The sequence below is a fragment of the Vespula pensylvanica genome, chromosome 5, assembly GCF_014466175.1.
Source record: "Vespula pensylvanica isolate Volc-1 chromosome 5, ASM1446617v1, whole genome shotgun sequence".
In the NCBI taxonomy this organism is placed as follows: Eukaryota; Metazoa; Arthropoda; class Insecta; order Hymenoptera; family Vespidae; genus Vespula; species Vespula pensylvanica.
In genome coordinates, this window is record NC_057689.1 from 5,065,778 (window position 1) to 5,077,051 (window position 11,274).

General features: G+C 28.6%; 1 long non-coding RNA gene across 2 annotated transcripts; it reads left to right on the forward strand.

Annotated features, from left to right (window-relative positions):
* The first annotated feature begins 888 nt into the window (after positions 1–888).
* On the forward strand, positions 889–6,335 carry LOC122629631. Of its 2 annotated transcripts, none has more exons than XR_006327316.1 (5): positions 889–1,060; positions 3,856–4,084; positions 4,553–4,726; positions 5,035–5,181; positions 5,271–6,335. It is a non-coding gene; the product is annotated as an uncharacterized LOC122629631 (long non-coding RNA). The 2 variants fall into 2 exon arrangements; XR_006327317.1 differs by having other exon boundaries at positions 4,553–4,659.
* Positions 6,336–11,274: the final 4,939 nt, after the last annotated feature.

The window sequence follows — 11,274 nt, forward strand, 5'->3', positions numbered from 1 at the left end:
CTTATACTTCACAAATATCTTTCACAGAAAGGATAAATCACGTTTCATCAACGAAAAATATTTCCAACGCAAAATTACTACGGTACTTCGCAAAAATTTTAATAATTAAGTAAAATTTAAGAAGATCGATTCGTTCCTTTTTGCGTCTTCAAGGTCAAACATAATATGCACATATATACGTAATAATTATGATCGTACAAACTTTATTCTTATCTAATTACGATAAAAAAGCAATTCGATTTACGCATCAATAATTAAAACGTTTAAAAATGAAGTAATTAATACGTACAAAGTAATTAATTATTAATACTACATACCTTGATACTCGATCGTGACGAAAAGAAAGATCGCGCAGTTGCCAAGAGGATCGTTGGAAAAAGGAAGTTAAACCTGCGTACTTAAGAACCAATCAAAAGCGAGAAACAATACAAACATTTCGTCATTTCTTATTTGTATATATCGGCAACGTTTTGTATTGTTACGTGAATATTGCATTGAACCAATAGGAGCAGGTCTTTGTTAATATTTTCCCGCTTTTTATTTTCCTCGCTTTAATATTATCTCATTTATTATTTTGATTGTTTTATTTTGTTTATATTATTCATAATATTACATCAGAATAATTAAACGTTTTAATTTCACTAGAATAAATAAATTCGTTTTATATTACTATCGTCGATTCTGATTGGATATCAAATTTCCGTTAATTCTTCTCCCCTTTCCGGTAGTTATCTGTTTAATAGTATGTCTTTTGTATCGAATTTCGAGATATGATTATCGATAATTATTAATTAATTACTTTGTGTAAACGTGTGCTAACGATAAATGCTAATGTTTTAGTATTCTTCTATTATAATTAGATAAGCTTTGAAACATAATCCCAATTAATATATATATATTATTACATTACGTTTGACTTTAACCACGCAATAATGAATAGATCGGTCTTTTTGAATTTTTATTTCGTTATTTAAATTTTTGTGAAATGGTGTACTATTTTGTATTGGAAGCATTTTTTCTTGATGTCTTCTTTCTGTGGAAAAGATTTGTGAAGTATAAGGTAAATTTCATGAAAAAAATTTAATCTTTCCATGTACTATAATTTTTAAGACATGTATGTTAATAATTATTGAATGTTTTGCTTATTAATTATTGAAGTTCATTAAAATTTTGAGAACTACAATTATAATGCTAGTTTATACGAACCAACTAATTTTCTTTCAATTGACACATTTGTATACGTTCTTATTTTTATGCAAATGTAATTATTATATCATTATTTTGAAATGAAAGTAATCAGTTTATTATCTGCTATAGCATACGCTTAAGTTTTGCTTTATAAATTAGTTTTTTAACAATATTAATTAAGAAAGAAAACTTCATTCAGCAAGATCTTTATATGCACCTCAATATCTATATGATAAGATTTGAATAATCGGTATTACTTGCATTCTACTTAGATTATACGATATAAGTTAGGAACTACCGAGCTAACTGTATTGTATAATTTAATTCTAATTATATTATATAATTTAATTTACATTTCTGTGTATCAATTGTGTGTGAATTTATTTTTCAATCTTAATGATAGAGAATATAACCTTTAAAAGAGTTTGCATTTATTAATGTTTCAATTTGATAAACTAAAATATCTACTTATTCTGTTAATAAAAAAGTAGTTAAGCAAGAAATTATATATAAAAAACAATATTAACCAATATTTGTTAATTGTATTAATAATATTAGCTAAGAGATAGATTCAGATAGATAGAATTTCTAATTTATAAAATATAAAACCTTAATAAACTTTAATATTTAATATACAGATCTGAGAATATCGATCTTTAGGCTATGCACGTTTTATATATACATACATACATATATATATATATATATATATATATATATATATATATATATAGTATACATGCTTTCACATATATACAGACGAATAAGCACGTTTAACAAAACTATATTATATGAAATTAGATGCCTAGGTAGAAAATTACATGTTTTATATAGAAATAAGAACAATAAGAAGTTTCCTTGAACAAAGAAATGTTCTCATAACCTTTTCGTAAAAAATATAGGAGAAGAACTTTTCTCGTGCCGTTCTAAATTAAATCATTCAGAAAGAAAGTTGGATTTTCTAGTTTCCACGATGGTTCATTACACCGTTCTTCTTTTCTTGATCTTCATTTTAATTTGATTTTCAACAACGTAATTCGAAGGATTCGTTTTATTAATAAAAACAATTAATACGTTAGTAGAGGTTAGATTTCTCGGAAAAATAATTTTCCTACATTTTTCACAGGTTTTTATGATACGTAGCAACGTATTATTTTAATCCTTCTCGTAATAATTTCAACTAAAATAATGTAACATATATCGAGAGAACCGAATCGATAATACATAGTCATTTATTCAAACAGTTTAACAAAATCGTAATGCATTGAATTCAATCGAAAATCCGAAGAGAAAATCACGTGATATTAAAATTTCATGTATCTACAATATATATTTTATTATCTTTTATTATTCGACATATATAGATTCAGTTAATTGTTTCTTTTTTTTTTTATAAAAGATAATAACATTTCTATTGTTTATTAATCTTGTAGGATTATCAGTTAGCAGATACCATCTACTGATCAATTATTTGATTTTTCTATCGTCCGAACTTTATTTCTTCTTTTTCTTTCTCTCTCTTTTTTCTCTCTCTTTTTTTTCTCTCTCTCTCTCTCGTAGCTGGATATCGACGATTCGAAGCTCGATAATAACTAAACGTGAATCGTATAGTTTCTTGTGGAAAAATAAGAGAAAACTTTCAAACGAAATGTGTAATAATTCGTCAACATTGTCGAAAGATATTTTTACCTTTTTGTTTTTTACTTTTTATTTTTGTTCTTTTTCCTCTTGTCCTTGACGTTGCACCCTGTCGAGCTGACTGAACGAATTGCATTTTTTTTTCTCTTCTTTTTATTTTCTTTTTCCAGCCATAAAAAGTAAATATTATACTCGTCGTCCACCGGAGTATGTTCCACTTTTTCGTTTTCTCCTCTGTCGTTTCTCTTACTTTTCATTTTCCATTCTCAAACTTGTTTCACATCGAAATGAAAATAAAAAAGTGTTGTTTAACTTTTCAACGGTTCGACATTTATGAAAACGTTCACACACGTTTCTTTCTCGTTTTATTTTTATTTATTTATTTATTTATTTTTTTTTTATGTTTCTTATCAAATCGACGCTTGTAAATTATCGTTCGTACAACTTGTCTGCTTGCTTTTATAACTCATCGATTTTTATAGAGCTTTGATTGAACAAACTTCGTAATTATCGTGACATCGAGATAAACGATTGAAAAAACTCGAGAGAGATATCTACTCTCGCGATCGATCGATATTGAATTAGTCAGTGGCATTCGTTTTAACGATTTATCACCAAATAATCTCACATCTTCTCTCTCGCAAATGTGTAATATAAAATAGGAATAACATAAAAAATTAAATGAATTCGAACGTTGAACAAATTCAAATATATTCAAAATAGATAAATAAATGCATTCCTATTACAATCATTTATAATATCTTTAAATCAACTCGTTATATAACACTATATAATACGTATAATATTATTATATATATAATACGTATATAATATTATATAATACTATATAATCGTTCTAGTTTCAAGTTTCACATTTAATTTATATTTTAATTTCTATATATTTCTAATTGTAATTTTTTTAATGACATTAAAAAAAAAAAAAAAAAAAAAACTGATTATAAAACAATGCTTTCTGTATATTAAAAATCCGAATCTAGCTATTTTTCATGAATTAATCGTATGTTTCAGAAGACTGTATAAAACATCGTTTTGAGTTTGCAGAATACAGAGGTATCAATTATGCCACCCTCAGTTAGCAGAGGGTACGTGACACCCTTTAGCACCTCGTAACTGGAGATTGTAAGCAGAGAACCGAGGAAGCAAACTAACCAACGTCGTCAGCCCTACATGGTTTTAATCGCACGTCCTATGAAACGAACATTGGGTGTCGCGTCATCTGCTACGAACAAATGTTAAGGTCAGATATATTAAACTATGAAACGGACGCAATTTCGACTACCGTTACTCCTTCGTCTTTAATCGTCCATTTTCCTTAGTTGTAACGAGCTTGAGTAGACAGCTGTCCTTTCTAAATGAGACTATTTGGGTGTTTTATTAACGAGCTTACTCTCTATCCCTGCTATTATACTTTTCTCCTCGTTTATGTAAATTCGTGAATAAAACTCGGCAAGAAATTAGCAATGTATATGACGAGACTTTCGTGCACGTTATTTCGTATATTTTTGCGCTTATCTTAACAACACTCTGATTTTTCATCTAAAATCGTCATATTTTCAATCGATTTCTTTTATAACTAACACGTTGCATTGATATTTAACTTTCGATTACCCCGCTTTCTATCGCAATATTGACGAAGCAATATAAAATATAATTCTATGCAATTCTATCGAGATTGAACACTAATCTTCTCTTCGTTTTGTTTCAGTAAACCATGAGAGAAAGGAACGTCACGTGATGCGATAAAGCGAGATTAATGACGTTCGAGAGTACGATAAAAATACTCTGTTGATCGCAAGAAAGAGTAACGAGAAAGTAAATGCGATTGACTAGACTTTCAAAAGAATAACTTATTAGATTCGATTCTTTCCTTTGAACGGTAGTAGGTATCTTTGTGACGAATAATTCTGTTATAAGCCATCTTTCGTGGTTTATCACGAATTTAGAGGATTTCGAAGGAGAAGTAGTATAAACAATTAAAAATGAAATATTTGAAGTCATTAAATATTATTATCGTAAATTCGATTAAGTACAGCCATCTTTTTTTGTTACAAAGATTGAATTACTTCATATAATATTAGTTCGAACCTTTCGTCCTCGACCACAGTTATAATAAGAAAATATATAAATTATTTTAGAAATATATGATAGAGAAATATATTTACTTTAAGTTTTTGTTGATATTTGCAGGAATCAGGAATTCTAACGGACATCCTGTCAGAATTTCGATGTTCACTCGTCGGTGTACAAAGCAAGAATGATCGAATAACTGTTAACGTCGATCGAAGATCCGACTATGTTGACTTCACCCGTAGCTGAAACCGCCAATTCCAAAATGTAAGTCTAAAAAAATAAAATATATAAAATATTAAAGAAATATGTAATATATAAATATACTTGTTTTAACTTTTGATTATTATTTGCAGGAAGGGAATCCTGTATAGAATTTCTATGTTCCCTCGTTGGAGTACAAAGAAAGATTGATCCAGTAATTGTTAAAGTCAACCAATAGTTTAGTTTTGTTGATGTCACGCGTAACTAAGGATCTCGAGATTAAAATTTTTAAGTATTGAAATTTCAAATAAAAATTATTGTAAGTTTCTTTCGCGTTACGATCTTTGTAATAATTAAGCGAATGTATTATTGTTTAAATATTAGTTTTTTTTGTATTCCACGAACATTAAAAACTGTTTAAATAATTGTAAAATTATCGAAAGTATTAATTTCTAAGCTTTTGTTTGGAAAGATTTTCGATGTTCTCTCGAATACAAAAAAAAAAGTAATTCGATATTTTTATGTAACTATTCAGTAAATGCGTGCATGTAAGTGAAAAAGTATTTGTTCGTGTACTTTTTCATTGAAAGTGCACAAATTCTTTTAAGAAATTATGTGTGTAACGTAACAATTTACACAAGTCAGTAGTGTTCACAATTGGAAGACAATGTTCTTCATTCATTGTGCTCGATTGTATGTATTTTTGTAAATGTGTGCAGTATCTGTGTGACAGCAAACGAGAGTGAATATTTTTGTCCGCATATTTTGCGATGAAATACAAATATTTTTGCAAAAAATGATATTAATTGATATGCTAATGTTTTTTAGAATTTGTATAGATTAGTAATGTTGGAAAATCTAGATTAAATCTTTTTTTTTTCTTACTTTATTCCGATTAATTTCTCCTTCGTTGCAGTTTCTTTTTCTTCTAAAGCTATTTGAACTTCTGACTGAATAAATATTCTCGAATAGAAATTATTTATTAATTAATATTTATAGAACAATCTATAGGCGAGTATGATAAAATATTGTCCTTTTCGAATATTTACGAGAGAGACTAATCATAGAAGAAGAAGATAAATTCTGTCATTATTCTATTTATCAATTAGTTACTTTTTGACTACCGAAATAAAACAAAGAAGGAACTACGAAATAGTTTACGCGGGAAATATGCTATATGCTGTGGCGGGAATTTTAGATACTTTAATAGAAAATAGTATCATTAATAGAAAATAGTATAAATGATTAATAACAATTTTCAATGATTTTTTTGCAATTAAATATTATATTCTGTGTTATTTTTCAATAAAATGTTAAAAAAAATTAATATATTTTTTAGCGCGTAATATTTTAAAAATGATGCGCAATAAGTATGCGCCGTGCGAATCGTTTACCTACCTTGACAATGTAAATGACGTCATTACAATTTCAGTTTGTGTCAACTAAAGATGTCACTCCGTCCCTCTCGTTAATTACAGGTAATTAGCAAATTTTTTCTAACGTACACCTTATTACTATATATCAATCGATAGCTAAACACGCGATTTTTAAGAGGCCGCATTCGCAAATCGGGATATTGTGGCGTTTAAAAGATATTCAGGAAAATAAAATCGGCTTCCGTAGATCGTCCGGGGAACTATTGCTTCGTACTTTTTTTTTCAATTTTTCAACTTGATTTTCTCAATATTGATACTTTTCTCGCTTTTTAACAATGCTCTGATCAATAATTTTGTGTTTATAATTATGATCGATAGATATTTTGTATTATATTTGATTTTCATATATACTTACACACACACACTTTTAATGTTATCCTGTATTAATATGAGATCTCACATTTTTCAGATTTTCAAGAATTTCACAAGATAGAATAGCAAAGAATGGAATTAAAATCAGTGTTAGTGCATCGGCTTAGTGATCCAGAGTCAAGAGCGTTTCGTCTTTCAAAGGAACAACTATTCTATCGGTGAGTACATTTCTTTCTTTATATATTTCCGGAAGAATTGTGAAAGGTGAAAAAACATAACCTACGGATGTATATAATACGATTGAAAGCTAAGACGTTTCGAAGAATTTATGCGTGTGTAATATACATATACATGTGCATATATAAAGATACGATTATTGCGAATGTGTTAGTGCGTCGCGCCGAGCTCGACGTTTTTTGCATGTATGTACTGCTTTGTGTAAACGTATCTGAGTTTTTTTGTTCTTTTTGTCTACCTTCGCTTCGAATACAAGCACTTTCTAAGAAATAATATAGGTTAGTAAGCCAGTCCTGTTCTTGGAATTATATAGGTTAATACTGTCCGAAAACAATACATAGTTTTCGTGGTCGTTTTTTCTTGTCGCCTATATACATTTCAATGTATTAGTTCTCTATATGCTTATTTATATATTTATCGTTTCTTTTTTGTTCCTTCTTTTCCAATAGTCGAACATTCTCGAGTATATACAATTATTATCGATTCATAATACATTACTTCGATGATAAATTATGTAATTATTCGATATGTGTAAACAAAATTCGAAATATTATTTTTTTCAAACAGATACAAGATACATACATACATACATACATACATACATACATATACATATATATATGTATTTATATGAAATATGTAAATTATCGAATTATTTCGATTTAACAATTGCCCATTATTTCGCGCGTAAAACAAAGCATAGGGATAATCTAGGTACCTAGTGATACAAGGACCTGTCTATTTAACATTTCTATATCTTTAAAAAATATAATTATTTTATTAGAAAATTATTGTTTACGTTTGAAATTCGAATTAATTACATTTGTCATCCATATCATATTATTTACGCACTGATATTATATTTTTTATTATTTTTGATTGAGACAAATAATATTCGATTTGAATCGCATAGTATCTCTGATGACGTAATCGAATTACGGGGTCTACTTCCCCTCCTTGTCTATGGTCTCGTCGCCATCTTGGACGCAGTGCACGTGTACACGGTGTTTCGTCGCTCCGCATAATTACAGGTAATTAGTATATTTTTTTCTAACATACACCCTTCTCCATTATATCAATCGATAGCTAATCACGCGATTTGTAAGAGGCCGCGTTCGCAAATCGAGATTTTATCGCGTTTAAAAGATATTCGCGAAAATAAAATCGGCTTCTCGTGATCGCTCGTGGAGCTATTGCATCATATTTTTTCTTCAATTTTCCTGTTTTTTTTTCTCAATATCGACACTTCTTTCGCTTTTTAACGATGTGCTGATAAATTATTTTGCATTAATAGTTGTAATCGATTGATATTTTGTATTCAATTCGACTTTCATATAGGATTATACACACACACATACACACACACACATACATACACATAAACACACACTGCATATTCCTTACACATATATACGCATAGTTTTAATCTCCTATGGTAATATATTCTTACACGTTTCAGATTTCTAAGAATTTTACGAGCTACGACACAAGGCATTGGATATATGATTTTTGTACGTCTTTTTGATACTTATCGGTAAGTTTATTTCATTTTATTAACAAACAGCAAAGTTAAATAGAAAGAAATAGGTATACGGAGTTTGTATTAAGCTTTTTGTTTGTATTTCTAAGAAATTCTTCAAACGATATTAAAATAAAAACAATTGAACGTCGAACTCTTTTCAGGTCAGAGAAGAGATCTTAATTTGTATACAGTATTTGGATGAGTACGGATCTACGAGAGCACTGATTAATTTCATTTTAATTATTAATAATTTTTTCATGGAACATTTTTATTCTAGCTTCATCACGATTAATTTAATATTACAGGAATTTTATTATTCCATAAGGTGGTATAAGAATTTTTATACTTTTTATGTAATTTGCCATTGTTATTCCTGCAGCTATTGTTTTATTTTAGAGAAAATTTATTAGATTTTTATTAACAATTGTGTCTCTATATGTAATTATCTCCAAGTGGTGTGATTTATGCATTCGATATTACTCGAGTTTATATCTTAAGATACAAAGTAAGCATTATCGAGCAAATGGCTGCATACTTTGATACATTTCAAAAATACTTAGCTTGTAATAATTTAAATTTTCATAATTTATCAAATTCAATATTTAAGATATTGATATTTTCGGATAATATATTTTCTAACGTGTTACCTTCAGAGATGATTTACAGGAAATGTTTTGTTTGTTTTTTGTTTCATAGTCTGTTGTATGTTTCAGGTTCTCAGTTCTTTTAAATCATTAATCAATGTTAGTACATTTTCTTCATTATTCTGGAGCAGGATGCTCATCGTGCAAGGACCAACAAAACACTTAAGTAAGTAAACTTCTTTTCAAAAGTTTCCTGAACATTTCTAACAATTATTTATTGTAACAATAAAATTAATAATCTTATTTTTATTTTCGTTTCAGATTATTATTACAATTATATCAGAAACAATGAAGAAACAATGAAGATACAAGTGTCGCTTAAATAAAAGAAAAATCGCGAAGTAGAAGCAGTGTTTGTTCGTCATATTTGATTTATTTTTATAACTAAATAAGTAGATTAAATAAAATTAGATTCAATATAAATTCATGATGTAGAGTCAGTGTTAGTACATATTTTTCATCATCCTGGAGCAGGATGCTCATCGTGCGAGGATCAAAAAGGATTTCAGTAAGTTCTTTTTTAAATTTATCTTTAATAAACGAATTTTATTATAATAATGATATTAACAACTTTATTTTTTTTTACTTTTTCAGATCATCATGGCAGTCGTATGCGTGTCAATGGATGAAGTGTTGTAATGTAAATCAAGTGTAAGCAAAACAATTAGTCATAGAGATAGTTTCTTCGTATAAATTATTAATTTTCTATTTAAACATTTATATCGACATTTATTCGCGTATTAGAGTCAGTGCATTATTGAAGATGATCGAGAAATTAATACACTTCTTCTATTGAACAACACTGTACGGTAAGTTAATTTATAAATTTGATATCTCATAATTTCATAGTTATTCTATTGCAATAATTTTAACAGAAATTTGTTTACAATCTTTTACAGATTACTATTATGATTGTGCCTTACCAGTTTACAACGAGTTTGAACTACTTCATTTTCAACTTACTTCGATATCAACTTACTTCGATATCAACTTATCTCGTTTTCAACTTCCTACGGATTATCCTCTCTCAATTTGGAGTTATATTGCAAACGAGTGTTTTGGAGCCATCGCAGAACTTCTTAAGTAGTGAGTGAAAAATTTTAAGTCCCTCCAGTGCTCCATCATGTCGAGGATGAAAGGTCCGTATCGGCACGAGTTACTGGTTGTAGTTTTTTAAATAAATTATTGACGAGCATGACCGTGAGTAATTCTTTTAGATTTACTCGCGAGTGGTATATTTTTAATAGCCTATATGTTTCTATTGTTTGTATCTATTTTATTAGATTAGGATAGGGTCTTCTTGTTTGATAGATTAGATTAATTAATAGTGCAATTAATAAGCACTTTTTTATTCGCGTTTGTCGCGATATTAGTAATGAAATCGGATATTAATTTATCCGATTTCGTCAAAAAAAGCATGTAATGTGATCTACGTTATATGCATTGCTTCGTATTTAGTATATTTAATCGATATATTAATGTAGATGAACAAGAAAAAATGAACAAGAAGACAAACGCGACGGATAGATTCTGGAAAACAAGTGATAGATCATGATGTTGTTCTTCAATTAGAATAGTCACTTGTTAAAAGGAATCGTCCGAGGTATTTTGATTATTGTTACATGAAAAATTAATTCAACATTCAATCTATTTTGTTGACAAAAGAAAAGTCTCAATAGAGTCATTGTTTTTGAAAGAAAAAAGTCGAGTAGAATGATTGCTAATAAAGAACAAAGAGACTTGTAGAGTCATAGTCCGTAGGCCCTAAAATAAGTTAATCATTTTTTAGATCAGGATTTTCAGCTTCTAATAAACTAATTCCCGTTTCTCCTCCCCATACTTTCTGCGTTCTCATCTATGCGTGTGCCCAGGTGTTACTCGTATGAGTGAGAAACAGTTAGTATGGGTTTAGTTTTAAGTTTTCCCGTATTGGCGACTGTCATAGCGTTATTGATTGCGCACGATGTACCTTGCATCTGTGTGTTCGTGCTAGGTGGTGCATTGT